At 37.6% G+C, this 15,576-nt stretch overlaps 1 protein-coding gene across 1 annotated transcript in view; it reads left to right on the top strand.

The window, feature by feature from the left end:
* LOC127562831 (major histocompatibility complex class I-related gene protein) overlaps positions 1-15,576 on the top strand; it is a 48,757-nt gene that overhangs the window by 312 nt on the left and 32,869 nt on the right. The window lies entirely within an intron of this gene.

The following is a 15,576-nucleotide window of genomic DNA, read 5'->3' as shown; positions in this document are numbered from 1 at the left end:
TTTAGCTATGCAATGGCCAGTCCAAGAACTACAAGTTTTCTTCTCAAAACATGTGATGAAATCGTGGGCTGGCAAGCCAGTGCCAAGCAAGGGTATTTTTGGTTTACCCAGTGTTTGAGGGAGGAATAGAACAGTTTTTCCGTTCTTTTGGGGGAGGATTTAAATTTCCTTTTGCTTCCGAGTGGGTGAAAACTTCTCCAGAATGCCTTTCATAGCCCCCTCTTCTCTCCCCTCCCCACTTTGCTGCTCCTTTCCCCCTTCTTTCTGCCTTTCTTTCCTGCCCTTCTGGCCTGGATGTGTGCCTGACATTTAGGGTTGAGGGATGGGGAATCATCCCACTTCGTTATTTCCCCTTCAAGCTGGAGTTAGACCAAAGGACCCAGGGAGAGACTATAAGATACAAAAAGAGGTTAGGAGCATTGTGAGAGGCAGCAGAGGGTATTTTAGGTCGATGGAGAACTGATATGTCAAAAAAAAAACCCAGGTCCGGTCCTGCCTCTGACCCAGGTGATCATAGGAAACTCTTTTAACCATTTCAACACTCCAGGACACCAAGGTTCGGAAATGTCCCAATTCCACACTAGAATTTCTTATAGAAATGGAAATCACAGGTCTGTCCCAAAAGGGAAGGAGACTTTTTTGGAGGCAGAAATCCTTTCTCCTTTTTCCTCTGGAAGAGATGAGGGAATTACATTCTAGGAAACAGAAATATCCATGATTTGCTCAAAACATGTGGAAGATAGAATGAGCTTGTTCCTAAAAAATGCTTCTCAGTCTGGTGATCTCAGGGAAGAAGTAGAGAGGAAGTTCTCCAAGTTTGCTGAAAAAAATTTTTTTAATGGCTTAAGTCTTTGATTTCTAAAGGAAAGTCTCCTGTAGGGAATTCCAAGTTTGGAAACTGTCTCCATGAATATTGATCTCAATCTAATCTGTATGTGTAATCTTAGAGTTTGGTGAGAGTGCTGGGAAGCTGATTTCTCCATGATCACAGTCACATTGCTCGTATGTGTCAGAAGCTGGATTTGGTCTGAACCAATTTACAGATGAAGAAACTGAGGCCAGAAGGAATGCCTGGTTCCCTTAGATAGATTAATTGGCAGAGCCAGCTCCTGAATTCATTTGGAGTCTTTTGAATTGCTTCTTTAAACTGCAAGATTCTGAACAGCATTTAGTGGTGAGGAAAGTTAGCTTTCTGCCTGGCTGGACAGGGATGGCAAAAATTCTGGGCTCCTTTGTATTTATTATCTTTCCTGTAACTTAAAGATACCAATGGGGAAATTAGCTGGGAGAAGGCTAGGTCTTTCCCAGAAAAGGCAGCACTAAATTTGGAGTCAGGAGAGATCTGGCTTTAGATCTCCATTCCCATATTTACTAGCTGTGCAAATGGATATTTACTGATATTTAGAGAAGTTAAGTGATTTGCCCATATTCAAATCATATCAAGTTTGTGTACAGTGAATACAGTTCTTGGCTTAGAGTCAGGAAAGCCTTAGGTACCAACTGTGTGATCCTGAACAAGTCATATCACTTCTGCTCTCAGTTTCCTCAACTGCAAAATGGGAATAATAATATTACCAACTTCAAATAATATTTGTAAAAACATTTAGCACAGTACCTGACACACAGTAGGGTAACTAATAAATTCTTTTTCCCCTGTCACCTTATTCTTAAAATAGAGATCAATAAAAGTTGTGCTACTTGGGTCCCAGAATTCTTATGAGGAAAGTACTTTCTAACTATCTAAATGTGAGTGACTTCTACTTAGAGATGGGTAGGAGGTAAAAAGATAGCACAAAGGAACAGCTGCCCAAAGTATCTTTTCTACCAGCCTAACATGTCCCATTAGTGTCATGAAAGGGTTAATTAACGAAAGGTGGCTCTTTAGAATATAATATAACAAAAGGTGGCTCTTCAACATGGAAGACCTGGAGTCAAGAAAACTCATCTTACTGAGTTCAAATCTGATCTTAGACATGGTCTAGCAGTGTGATCCTGGCCAAGTCACTTAACCCTGTTTGCCTCAGTTTCCTCATCTGTAAAATGAGTTGGAGAAAGATATGGCAAACCTTTCCAGTATCTTTGCCAAGAAAACCCCAAATTGGGGTTATGAAGAGTCAGACGTGACTGAAATGATTGAACAATAACAGAAAAGAAATGTTGCTACCAGGATTTGACTTTGTTCCCTAGATAGCGCTCTCCAGTAGATTGCTCACCATTAATTTCTTGAATTATCTGCTTCCTACTTGGAGCCTAAGGGAAGAGATAGAGGGAATAGTCATTTATATGATTCCTCCTCTGTTTCACCCTGAGGTAGGTGCTGTTACTATGCCCATTTTACATTTGAGGGACTGAGGTGAAGTCTTGGGTGGCAACAAGTCAGCATTTGTTGAGCATTTACTTTGTGCCAGGTACTGTGCTAGTTTAGATACAAAGAGAACCAAAAAAGAAACCATAATGCCTGCTCTCAAGGAGCTTAAAGACAACACATAAAAGGAAGCTGGGAGAATGTGAAGGAATAGGAGGTACCCTGGAGGAGGAGGGGAGAAAGTCCTGAAAGGAGGGGAGGGTGAGTGCAAGTTGGAGGAGAAGGAAGGAGTGAGCATAGCTGGCCTGGGCCCTTCAGGAGAGGAAGCCTGGCCAGGGGGAGGGAGCTTGGAAGGTGAGAAGGCTGTGGGGAAGGAGACATAGGAGCTCTGAAATTTCATCTGCTTTAGGACAGTTCTAATGGGGAGTCTTGAAGATTTGGGTAGCAAGGGTAATGAGAAGAGGAAGAGTCACTATGGGAACAAGCTTTGGTTGCCTGGCAGAAGTCTCCAGGGCAAAGTGGCACCTGCCATTCCTCTTACCTGCAGAATTCTATATGCAGAAAAGTGGGTCACACTTCTTACAGTTAACCTTGTTTCCTTATTTCAGGCTGCACAAAGCCATGCGCAGTGGGTGAATCTAGGACAGCAGCTTTCTCCCATGTGTTTTCAGAGTGTAGGTATGTGTTCACTGTCAGAGGGCATCCTAAGAAGCAGCCCAGTGGTGTAGGGAATAAAGCTTCTGGCCTGGGCAAGAAGACCTGAGTTGAAGTCGAGCCTGAGACACTGACTAGCTGTGTGATCTTGGACAAGTCACTCAACCCCTTAGGAGCTAGTTCAATGGATGGAGTGCTAGGCCTGGAGTCAGGAAGATTCACCTATGTGAGTTCAAATCTGGCCAAAAGAGTGAGTTTGCAGTCAGACTCCATGCTTCTTTCTCTGGATGGGGAGAGCATCTTCCATCATGCTTTTGGAATTGTCTTAGTTCATTGTGTTGTGGAGAAGATTAAGTCTGTCATAGTTGATCATAACACAGTGTTGCTATTACCACATACACTGTTCTCCTGGTTTGATCCAAGGAAGACCTGATTTCAAATCCAGTCTCAGACATTTATTAGCTGTGTGATACTGGGGAAGTCTGTTTGCCTCGGTTTCCTCAAGTGTAAAATGAGGATAATAATATCACTACCTCCCAGAATTATCAAGAGGATCAAATATTTGTAAAGCATTTATCACAGTTCCTGACACAGAGTAGGATCAATATAATCTAATTTTTATGATTATGATCATCCTTGTAAAATCTCTCCTCTGAGAGAGAAATTAGATCCATAAGGATTCCAGTCTACTTCTGATAGATCTAGGAGTGAGCAGGAAGCAAAGTTTTTGCTTTAAATAAAAGAAACAAGACTGCTATTTTTGGTTTGTACAGTTATCTACCATAGGATATTATGGATATATACATAGCATCACTGTATTGTGCCAACAGCATTGGAGTTGGGGTTCTTGATATTAAGGGCTGTTTCATATTTTACTTTTTTAAAAGTATCCTTTTATCTAACATAATGCCAAAGGTACTTAATGAATAGTTGCTTGCTTAACTGATGGAGTTGTTATGAGATCTAAAGTTGATATCTCTTCAGCTGTAAAACAAGATGGTTAGGTTAGCTGGGCTTTGAGGCTTCTTCTACATCTAGAGCTTTGATCCGTTTAAAAAAATTAATTTAAATTTAATTTTTCCTCAATTACATATAGACAAAAAATTTTAACATTTTTTTAAATTTTGAGTTCCAAATTCTCTTCTTCCATCCTTTTTTCCCTCTTTGAAAAGGTAAGCAATTTGATATAAATTATATATGTGTAGTCATGCAAAACATTTCCATATGCTGTTATAAAAGAAAATGCAGACCAAAAATCCCAAGAAAGTTTTTTTTAAAAGAATGCTTCAAGAGTGGATGGAGCATCAGTCCTGAAGTCAGGAGAACCTGAATTCAAATATAGTCTCAGACACTTAACACTTCCTAACTGTGTGTCCCTGGGCAAGTCACTTAACCCCAATTGCCTCAGCACAAAAAAAGAAGAAAAAAAAGTATGCTTCAATATACATTCAATAAGCCATTAGTTCTTTCTCTGGAAATAAATAGCATTTTTCATCATAAGTCCTTTGGAACTTTCTTGTATAAAACATTGCTGAGAACATCCAAGTCATTCTCAGTTGATCATCTCATAATACTATATTACTGTAATACACTGTTCTCCTGGTTCTGCCCATTTCACTTTGTATCAGTTCATGTAACTTTTGCCATGTTTTTCTGAGAATTAAGATTAAATCAGGTCCAACTCATCATTTCTTTCAGCACAATAGTATTCCATTATATTCACAAACCACTTGTTAGCCATTTCTCAAATTATGGGCATCCCCTTAATTTCTAATTCTTAGCCACAAATAAAGAGCTACTATAAATATTTTTGTACTTACAGGCCTTTTCCTTTTTCTTTAATCTCTTTGAAGTAGAAAACTGTAGTATTCTAGTTAGCTTTCTTGAGGGCTAGCTTTCTGGAGATCTCAGGACCAGCCTTGTTTTCAGCAGAATAATCACCACGAGAATAACCAGGGATAAAATCCAAAAGTCTTTATTGTCTCCTTCATAGTCTATCTCCTTGACCTGGGGCTAGCTTCCTGGAGGCCCTTCAGATGGGCCTTGGTCTCAGTGGGGAAAGCAAGAGAGCCACCACAAGGCTGATGAAGATGGAATGTCTCTCTCCGTCCGAGAGCTTGAGCTCCAGCTTATATACTCTATTACAATCACATCATTATAGTATACTGAGTATAAACCAATCATATCACTAGGGAACCATTAAGTCATAATGATTAAATCATAAGATTTATGTCTTATAAGATTAAATCATAAGATTATATCATAAGATTAAATCAATCAGACTGAACTAGAGAACTCACATGCTTATCAATTGTCTTATCAATACCATTGAGTTAATACCTTGTTTAAAGCCATCATACTGAACTTTAAGTATATTTCTCCAAAGTTCCTGCCCTTACAGAAAACTAGTAGTACTATTGCATCAATATATATATATACAGATTTACAGCTCTTTGGATATAGTTCCAAATTGTAGAGCTAAGATCCTTTGACAGCTTCTTCTATTTACTAGTTGAGTGACATCAAGCAAGTCATTTTACTTTCTCTCTTTTTCCTCTTCCATAAAACGGGTTAATAAAAGTTAGATTATCTTCCTCAAAGAGCTATTATGGGAATTAAATGCTGCAATATGTAAAAGTGCTTTGTAAACTTAAGGCTCTGTACAAATATAAGCCATTAGTCATCCTCTCTACCACCTACAACTCCTGCCTAACACTGTTGTCTTTGTTCTAAAATGAGGACTGAGGAAAGGTCATTGGATTTAGGTAACCTTTAAGAGACAGTAGAATATGTAATTTATTATAATCATTTTTCTTTAGAAAATAGGGTCAATATGAAACTTGCAAGTTTTGGGGGGTCAGAGGAGAAATTCAAAATAATTTCTCCCAAGGCCAGCAACAGCCTCTAAAATTCTCAGTTATATCTTTTGGAACCATGTAGCATGGCGGTTATCTTTACTAAGTTAAAGCTTACTTTTATGGAAGGGATAACACCTTCACTGGGATTTGATTCATTCTGATTAATACACATTACATCCTCCTGAAGAGTAGTAAGGATGTACAAAGGAGGTAGAAAAGATAAAGAGCATTATCGGAGTACCTGAATACTCAAAGGCGTTGGACACATGGAAATATGAGGTGACAATATCTATTACAGGGGAAATAAACCTAGAACTAAAGAATTGGTTTGAAGGATACCAAAGACCAACTCTACATACTTCTCATTTTTGGCTAGGCTAGATTTGACTGTGTATAGTTATTCAAGGGAACATTGGTGTAATAATGAATTGTGTAATCATGGGATTCTTCTGTTTATCTATGGTTTGGGGGAGGAAGAAACCTGGCATGTTGGAAAAGAATGCTAGCAGGCTTGGATGACTGAACAAGAATAAGATACTTGATAAATCTTCCTGTATTGGCTATTTTATAAATCAATTTTCCTCTCCTATTTTCAGAAATTTTAAAGTCCCACTTATAGTCTGCTTGATTCAACTGATATATTCTTGTACCTATACTATGCTAAGAATTGAGGGGGATTCAGATAAATTTGAGATGCTGACCAAGATCTCCAGAAATTTAGAGCTTACAAGGGAGGATAAGACAAGCTCATGAATAGCCATAGTTACAAATTAATGTATAATAATTACCATAAAAGATGTATTTTTAAAGTATTACAGGAGTTCAAAATAAGGAATCCCATTTGCTTACCTGGGAAGCCTTCTTGAAAGAAGAGACATCTGAGGAAGAATTTGATAGTTATTTTGAAATAAATTTACATTTGGTAGAATGTATGAATAGAATATCTGAAGTACTCAGAATTCAAATTCAGCCTCATTCATTTAGTAGCTGTGTGACCCTGAGCATTTCACTTGACTTCTCTCGGATTCAGGTTTCTCATGTATAATAATAATGATATCTACCTCTCAGGATTGGCAAGAGGATAAAATGAGATAACATTTGTAAAGTTCTTTGCACACCTTAAATGCTGGCTATTAATGTTTAGGGCTAAAGGAGGAAAAGGAAATGAGAGAACCCTGATAGAGGCAGGAGGAAAACCAGAATGATAATATAATAAAAGCCAATGGAGGTATGAATTTCAAGAAGAAGTCCATGGTCAACATGATTAAATGCTGCAGAGAGATTGAGATGGATGTGTTCTGAGAAAAGGCTGTTGAATTCTTTTTTCCAAGAGAGAGTTGGATGGGAAGAGGGGGGAAGAAAAGAGGTAGATATCTACAAGATAGTCTACAATTGGGAAATTGTGATTTTTTTAAAGAGCATTAATAAAAACATTTTATTTCAAAAGAAAAAAAAAACTATTGGATTTAGTGATTAAGAAGAGATTACAGGTAATTTTCAAATAATCAGTTTTAATAGAGTAGTAGGAACAAAAGCCAGTTTGCAAATATGATAGGTGGAAATGAAGTAGAGAGTACAGTATTACTAAATTACTAAATCACCAGTATTATGGAAATGACTTAATTATTTTGTAATAGGGTTACTAGTATGGCAGTATTATATAAATGACATAAACATATAAATGATATAGAATAGTATATGTAATCTACAGTTAAGGATCTCTGTTCTGAGTTCAAGTGGAAGGGATTCAAGCATGGGAGCTTCTCTCTCTTAGTAATGTTAATGGCTCAGCCTCCAACCAGAGATTCATCTCCTGGAAACATCTAAATTTAGCTCATGTCTCACCCTTTCTCTTTCTAAAGATGATGCTTCTTTGCTGTCCTATAATCACCGGAATTTATAAAACATTTAACAAGAACAGGATTTTCATGGAAATACATTTTGATGACCATACATATATAACCTATATCAAATTGCTTGTTTTCTCAATGGAGGATTTAAAAAAATGGATGGTAAAAATTGTTTTTATATGTAATTGGAGAAAAAATAAAAAAATTAAAAAAAAAGAACATGTTTTCAAAGGCAGGAATAAAACTCACATAAAATAGAAATATTTTCCTAAGAATAAGTCTCCTTCCTACCTTGGATTTAGTATCCCTCCTCCAAAAATTCATAATCAGCAATTAATTTTACTGGAGAAAAAGCCTATTTTCTTTGGAGTCCATTTGCTGCCTTCCCTTTATTGTTTGTTTCCCTCTATGCTGGACACCCTAACTTCCTCCCAGTCAGCAGTCTCTGAAATCTATTTTCTGAAGGTTGGCTCTCCTTTGTTTTATGGTCAGCTGATAGTATTGCTGCAACTCCAGGCTAGTTCCTCTGGGACTTTGTATGGAAGTTATAGAGATAAAGATTTAAGTTCAGTTTTACTTTTATGAACAATAAGAGCTCGATTGTAATGTGACAAGTGTCCAACCAGTGATTGGATGATTTCATCTGTCAGAGATATTTCATATACATATAATAGTTGTGCATGTATAGTTTATAGTGTATCTCTCTATATACATATATGTGTATGCATAAATGTGTTTCACCAGACTGCCAAAGGGATCCCTGACACACATACAAAAGGTTAAGAACCCTTAATTTACACTACAAAGAAAAACTCTCAGTGGAAGTCAAAACTGCTTCAACCTCTAAAATTTCTCCCAACTCTATGAGTCTTACTCTTTTTAAGGACATTTGATCCTACCTTGGGTAACAGTTCAGGAAAAGAATTTTGTTGTTTTAGAATAAAGAACAGAGTATATTTGTAGGGAAGGAGCCAATAGAGAGAAAAAGACTGAAGATAAAAGAGAAGGGAATGAATCCCAAAGTCCCAGAAGAGGTAAGGGAATAGGATCAAATCTAGGTGGAAGGATTATCCTTGCCAAAGACAAATAGCTTATTATTCTGAGGTTAGAGTGCAAAAGATGAAGAAAAAAGAGATTCTTAGGTAGAAAGGGAGAAGGAAAATTCTTTATTGTAAGGGATGGCTCTCTGGGAGAAGAAAGAGAAAGGGGAAATTTAGATGAAAAAACACAACAAAAAATATCAACAAAACTTGTTTTAAAGAAAGGAGTTTATAGTATTATGAGATTTAGTGCCAGAAAGAACCTTAGAGATGATCTAATTCAACTACCTCCGTTCATTTGATAGCTATCATGGCAGAGTGGAGAGCTGGATTAAAAATGAGAATTGGATCTTGGGTCAAGTCCTGGATCTTCCATTTACTAGCAGTATGCCATAGAACAACCATTTTTCAAGGATAGTTCAAAATTTGTGATTCTATAACCTTAATTTCCTCATCTGTAATACAAGTTGGATTAGATGACCTTGAAAATAGAAAAGATTAATTAATTAATTAATTAGAATAAAGGCCAATAGAGAGGGCCATGATAATTATGGATGGGTTGTCACCCAGAACCAGTGAGGTACCTGACAGGAGTGAAAGAATTAATAAGAGAAGATGGATAAGAGCAAGAAGATAACAGGTGGTCAGGATAAGTGCTCCTCTGATACCTGGGGATGGTAAGAGAGAAAGGGAGAAAGGTACATTGGATGGACTTCCAATGGGGCACTTTGGGGAGAAAGTGGACAAAAAGATCACAGTATTTGCAAATATGGATGGGTTAGGATCAGTATCTTGGATGAAACTCCCAAATCAAGTAGATCATAAATCCATTTGAGTTTTGACTATATATGTGGATCTTATCTTTCCTCCTGCCTCCATTAGAATTTAAAATCTTAGAGGGAAAAGAACCATTTTGCTTTTGTCTTTGTATACCCAGCACAGTGTCTGGCATATAATTGATGCTTATTAAATGTTTATTGATTGATATTCTTGAAAGGCTTAAAGAAAAATTATTAAAGCTATTTTTAAACCTATAAAAATCTACTAAAACTTAAAAGCACACTATGACTTTTAGGAGACAAGGTGTAAATAAACCTTAGGTACCATTTTTTATTAACTCTCACTTAGTCTTGAGTACTGATTGGTCTGTACTGTCTGATCTTGCCCATTCCCAGTTTGGGATAGAATGAGCACACCATGAATCTTGCTTCATTTGTTTGGGATTTTTCAGTGACTTTGGTTAGCCTGATCACATATTTATTACAAATTTAGCAGTCTTTTTTATTCATTAGGTTTTCATCTACTCTATCTTCATTCTAACAAAACATCCCTGACTACTTCTTGCTTACATGTTCAGGGGCAAAGGCCTTACTTTTTCTTTTAGATTCCATATTCTCCCTCTTCTTTTCAGAGTTCAGAATTGGAAAACAAAAAACAAAAAAAAATTATACAGCTTTAAAAAAAAACCTCCAACATGATCCTTTTTCAATCAGAAGGAAATCTCACAGATAGTTTATAAATTTTCTATAAGCATTCCCTTGGCTATCAGCCTCTTAGAAATTTACATACACTTAGTCCCTTCACCAGTGGCACTTATAGGATTCATCTGTTCCAGATGGCCTGCCTTACTGGAAAGAGAGTGAGTCATTTTTAACAGAATTTAATTTTTAACATATATTTAAATGCCATATAAAAGGGTATCATGGATTGTTGCATGGCTGTGAAATAAGAGTCTTGGGAAAACTGGCAATAAAGTATCACAGGGCAGTAGAGAGCTCACTCATAGTGGCTATGAGTTTGATTGCAAGAGAAGGACTTCAGAGGAGAAATGGAGTAAAAGATGCCATCGAGGAAACATACTGTATTTCCCCGATAATAAAACTGTCTTATTATTTTTTTGGACAGAAAAATACCAGAGGGCTTATTTTCAGGGGAGGGCTTATTTTAATGAACATTGACAGCAATGCTCCCTGAGTGCTCCTTCTATCCTCCATGATGGTCCCTGAGTTCTTCTTTTATCCTCCATCATGCCCCCTCACTCCTGCTTACATACCGGGTTTTTATGTTGTCCTGCCTCAGCTCTCCTCCACGGCACTGCTCTCAATAGTACCAGCAAGCAAATCACTGAGGAAGAACAGGATGACGCCCTCACTGCTGCAGCTCTTATTGGATGCAGCTCGGAGTGCGGCGTGCGTTTCAGGGAGCGGGGGGGGAGGACGGTGCATACAGAGGGTACCGTAATGTAGCATGTAGTGCAGGGGATCACCTTCACTACAGTAGCAATCTCAATAGGGCTTATTTTCGGGGGAGGGCTTATTTTAGAGGAATCTTACACAGTAAGGGGAGGGCTTATTTTCGGGATAGGTCTTATTATCGGGGAAACACGGTAGGAGAGAAAAACAAGATGAACCTGTCCTAGCATCAAGGATAAGAGATGGCTGAGTGCCTCAGTCATATCTTCAGGTTATCAGAAGAAAATCAGGAAGGTGAAGAGAGGTATCCAGCAGGAGTAGACATGGATAAATTTCAGTTTGTATTCTTAGAAGGAATATTAAGTCAATGAGATCACACATTTCCATAAATGTAAAAAAATCCCCAAAATGCATACATATATGAAGCTGTTTCTTTAGAAACACACACATTTGGATATTTTTCATTTTTTAAAATCTGTATTTTTCTAAATTATTCAATCAACAAGCATTTAAGAATCTACCCATGTACTAGGGTGCTGGATTGGGAGGCTTTCCTAATCCTTCTTAATTGTTGCATCTTTCCTCACTTAAATTATTTCTGATTTACCTATATATAGCTAATTTGTACATATTTCTTTGCTTGTTGTCTCCCCTAGTAATCTGAGCTCTCTGAGGGCAGGGACTATCTTTTACCTCTCTTTGCGTCCCTAGCACTTAGCACAGTGCTGGGCACATAATTGGTGCTTATAAGTGACTGACTGACCAATGTATCTTGTTAAGTGCCAGCAAATGAAAAAAGCCCCAAATGAACCAGTTCCTGACATTAGAAGTTTGCCTTTATGGGAGAGAGCCAAGATGCACATATGTGTATCTATAGAATGAATATAAGATAATAGAGTCAGGGGGAAGGTAGAAGGCAAGGAGAAGGAGCTCAGGAAAGGCTTCCTGTATCAAGTATTGTTGGAAATGAACTTTGAAGGAAACTAAAGATTCTAAGAGGCAGTAGTGAGGAAGGAGTACATTCCAGGCCAGTGATATCACCAGCATCTGTATGAAGAAGGATGGATGAAAGAAAGAAAGGAAAGAAACTAGAGGCTGAAAGGTGAGAGTCAAAATATACCTGAACAAGGTGGTGTGAGTGGAGGGAAAGAATAAGAGGAAAGGTCTTAATCCACTGACAGTGTAGATGTCATAGAGGGATGGAGAAGGGAAGAAGGAAAGCAAGGGATAGGTAAAAGGAAAGGGGTTTGGAGGAATAAAAGGAAAGAAAAGCTTGTCTTGGTTCTAGGTGCTGAATTTTTCATAGCTTCCTTTGACTTCTTCATGTTAGGTGTGCTCAGGACTTTGGAATTTTCTGCTTTCCATTTTCAGGGTTGAGTCTTAATCTGTCAGCTGATAACAAAAAGTATGATATTCATTTTCCACGTGCGGATATGCCTTCAGAAGGGTAAAATGACTTTTTCCACAGTCACGGGAGTAGAAATGCAGGATTCAAACCTACGGCCTCCAATTCCAGGACTTGCCCCTCTTCTAAACCTGTCTTTATGTTTTACCATAAGACCTCCTATGGAGGAAGAGAGTCATTCTTTGGAGCTCTGTCCTGAGGTTGGCTTGTCCTGATAAGGGAGTGGGTGAGTGGATAAGTGAATGAAAATTCCATATCTAGAAAGCCCCAGACCAGCCTTGAAACCCTAACCCTCCATCTATCCATCAGGATATCCTCCTATCCAGCCATTTTGCCATCTGTCCTGCTACAATAACATGCTTCTCACCACTCCCAACCTTTCCATCTTTTCTTCTAGCTCTGGGACAGTAAATGAATCAATACTATCTAGAAAGGGGAGAACAATCAACTATTTATTAATAATCTTTATGATTATTATTACTGTCAACCAGATTGATGGTCCTCTAACTTATGAATGGCCACGCTCTAACTCCCTCTGTATCCCCTGCCGTTATCCAGCAGATTAACCCTCCATCTTCAATATCTCCTCTGTAATGTCCCGGCTAGCTTTCGATGGGTTTTGGTCTCAGCAGGATAGTCACCACAAGGATGGTCAGGAATAGAATCTGAAGTCTTTATTGTCTCCTTCACAATCTGTTCACTCTGACTGACTATGTTCCCAGTTCTCTCAGCCCTTAAATACTCTATTACAATTAAGTAATTACAGCATACTAAATATGTGTGAACTAGAGAACAATTATATCACCATACAAGTAGTAAGTATATGTAAACTAGAGAACCATTATCTCATCAATTCCACTGAGTTAACACCTTGTTGAAAGTATCCTTGTTTCAAGTATACTTCGCCAGAGTTCTGGCCCTCTACACTCCTCAACTATTGCTCTTTTTCTTATTGCCAACAAATACCCCCATGTCTCTCTCACTCTTTAAAAAAAAACAAAAAAAACTCTTGTGAGATCCTATTATTCCCAGTAGCTATCACTCTATATCTTCCCTTTTTCAGACAAATACAATGAAAACTTTTTTACTCTCAATATCTCCACCTCCTCTCCTTTCAGTCTCCTTTAAACCGTCTGCAATATGGCTCCAACTTTATTATTCAAACACTGAAACTGTTCTCTGAACAAGCAAGCATCTACAAGCAATATCAACAATAGACCAAACTTAACTGTTTCACAGCTGAAAGATAGAGAAAATTTAAGATCCCATTTGTATTTATCATTTGTTGATTAAGACATTTAATTTGGAAGAACAAAATGCCATCTCAGAGATTATTTTATATGATGTCTCCTATCTGTACTTTGAGATACTCCAAGATGCTTTGGAACATGTATCAACATTGTTCAATGACCCTCAGGGAAATGCACATTCACCAAAGGCACATTCATCATTGTGATGGAGATCTAGCGTGGACCCCTGGTAGAAGATGGGATTCCCTATGGACAGGGAGGTTCTCTAGCTGCTCCTGTTTGATTGCATCAATCCCTAGAATTTTGAATTCCCAGAATCAATTTAGAACTTCTAGAAGAGACCTATCCTTTGGTTGATTATTCAAAGGCGCTTCCATCCACACTGACAAGATCAGCTGGATAAAGATTCTCTTGCCCAAATTTCAGTGAGTATCTTGGACACCAAAAGAGCTTGTCCAATAAATACTCTCTATATTTGGGATAAATTATATTCAAGATAATAAATATGAGACATGATTTGGGTTCAGTATTGAACAGGGGGAGAAAAGTGCTTTTGGGAAACTGCAACCTGCTTTTATTGACTCAAAGCATTCCATGAATGCAAAAGTCCTCCTTTGTCAGTACTAACATTTTTATTGGTCTTTCTATATAGCAAAGAAACAGTATGGCCTAGTAGATAATAACAGCTAGCATTTATGTAATGCTTTAAGGTTTTCAAAGCAATTTCCTCTTGCTATTTTATTTCATCCTGATAACAAATCCTGTGAGGTAGGTGCTATTATCCCATTTTACAAATGAGAAAACATTAATAAAATTAATTATGCTTAATAAACGTGGACGCTTGGACTGAGAGAAAAATTGATAGTGATTTGCCTGGGGTCACAAAACTAGTTAGTATCTGAAGTAGGATTTGAACTCAAGTATTCTTGACTCCAAGTCTAACATTCTATCTGTTGACCTGGAAGCAAGGAGGATCTTTATTCAAGTCTCATCTCTGACATATACAATCTTTGTGACTTTAGGCAAGCCACTGTTCCTTTCAATACTAAAGTTTAAATAGTCTTTAAAACTAAACATTTCTGGGAAGGAACCAGCCTGTATGGGTAGAAGGACTTGAGTTTTCTCAACCAATGAAGTCACAGATCTAGTCTCTCTCCTTGTTATACAGTAGGGAATACCATTATCTCCAGTTTACTGAAGTGCAGTTATCCTATAGAGAGGCCAATAGAGAGGGCCATGATAATTATGGATGGGTTGTCACCCAGAACCAGTGAGGTACCTGACAGGAGTGAAAGAATTAATAAGAGAAGATGGATAAGAGCAAGAAGATAACAGGTGGTCAGGATAAGTGCTCCACTGATACCTGGGGATGGTAAGAGAGAAAGGGAGAAAGGTACATTGGATGGACTTCCAATGGGGCACTTTGGGGAGAAAGTGGACAAAAAGATCACAGTATTTGCAAATATGGATGGGTTAGGATCAGTATCTTGGATGAAACTCCCAAATCAAGTAGATCATAAATCCATTTGAGTTTTGACTATATATGTGGATCTTATCTTTCCTCCTGCCTCCATTAGAATTTAAAATCTTAGAGGGAAAAGAACCATTTTGCTTTTGTCTTTGTATACCCAGCACAGTGTCTGGCATATAATTGATGCTTATTAAATGTTTATTGATTGATATTCTTGAAAGGCTTAAAGAAAAATTATTAAAGCTATTTTTAAACCTATAAAAATCTACTAAAACTTAAAAGCACACTATGACTTTTAGGAGACAAGGTATAAATAAACCTTAGGTACCATTTTTTATTAACTCTCACTTAGTCTTGAGTACTGATTGGTCTGTACTGTCTGATCTTGCCCATTCCCAGTTTGGGATAGAATGAGCACACCATGAATCTTGCTTCATTTGTTTGGGATTTTTCAGTGACTTTGGTTAGCCTGATCACATATTTATTACAAATTTAGCAGTCTTTTTTATTCATTAGGTTTTCATCTACTCTATCTTCATTCTAACAAAACA

The sequence above is a fragment of the Antechinus flavipes genome, chromosome 4 (assembly GCF_016432865.1).
Source record: "Antechinus flavipes isolate AdamAnt ecotype Samford, QLD, Australia chromosome 4, AdamAnt_v2, whole genome shotgun sequence".
NCBI classification, from domain to species: domain Eukaryota; kingdom Metazoa; phylum Chordata; class Mammalia; order Dasyuromorphia; family Dasyuridae; genus Antechinus; species Antechinus flavipes.
This window is presented reverse-complemented; position numbering and strand designations above follow the sequence as displayed.